This window comes from Aphis gossypii, unplaced genomic scaffold, assembly GCF_020184175.1.
Source record: "Aphis gossypii isolate Hap1 unplaced genomic scaffold, ASM2018417v2 Contig00007, whole genome shotgun sequence".
Taxonomy (NCBI): Eukaryota; Metazoa; Arthropoda; class Insecta; order Hemiptera; family Aphididae; genus Aphis; species Aphis gossypii.
Window position 1 is genome coordinate 187,983 of NW_026082986.1, and position 1,187 is coordinate 189,169.

Consider the following 1,187-nt stretch of genomic DNA (forward strand, 5'->3'; position numbering starts at 1 on the left):
TTTTAATGATTATTTTTTATTATTTAACTTGATGTATGCATTACATTTTTTTTTTTTTTTTTGAAAGACATTCAACGTTATATATCATTTAAAAATAGTTTTTGAAAATAGAACAACGCACAATTTATTATGGTTAAATATCCATATAATATATATTACATATATCGTACATTTTTTATTTCATAAGTTTCAAAATAGGTATTCGTCGATAGTTATAATACTCTCATATCAATATTATTGAGATAGATACCTAATCATATATATTATACTGATACTGATATACAACAAATTTACCAAAAAATAAAGTAATTTGGTTGCATTGCATTGGGCCAATTCAATTTGTAAAAAACTGCTCAAGCTTACAAGTTACAACTACACATCATGTTATTTGTTTTGTCATCGTATTGTCGTGGGATGAATATATTATTATCAAAATAATAATTTAATCTAAAATTCCAGATAACAAATACGGTTTTACAGTAGTTTGATTTTTGTTTTTGATTTAATATAAGTTTAGTTATCTATCGACCTATTGTAATACCACCTATAAATTATAATATATATATTATGTAGTAGTATTGAAGTAATTTTTAGTTTTTCAAAGCGAACGCAATGACGATGACAAGTGAATAGTGATTGTTTAAAAATTTTAAAAACCTTAATGAAAAGTATATTAAAAATAAAACAAGTCATGAATTAAATTTGTTTACGATTGTTATATGTAAGTATGTACATTGAATATAATCGAGTTTTTGCTCAAAGTTTTTTAATTAAAACTTTAAGTGAATAAAACCCTAGTGTAAAAATAATATATTAATAATTTAGTATATTCGTACTATTCGTAGATATTTTATAATTAATTACTAGTGATTCGTCATCATCGTATTTATAAGTCACCTACCTATATTTAATTAACGAGGCAAATCATATAAATTCGTCGAGTGCAATTTTACTGCAGGTAAGGTACATTTGTTTTTTACTGTTCTAAAAATCAAATTACCATCACTTTATGTGTTTTTTACTTTTTATCAATAGATAGGTTAGGAATATAATACAAATTTAAATTTAAAATAATATAACAGATTAAACATCATGGTTTATGATTAATGGTTATTATTTTTGTTTAATTTTATGGTATCGATGGGATCAAGTACTATTTTGTTATTTTATGTTTTACTTACCTTTTT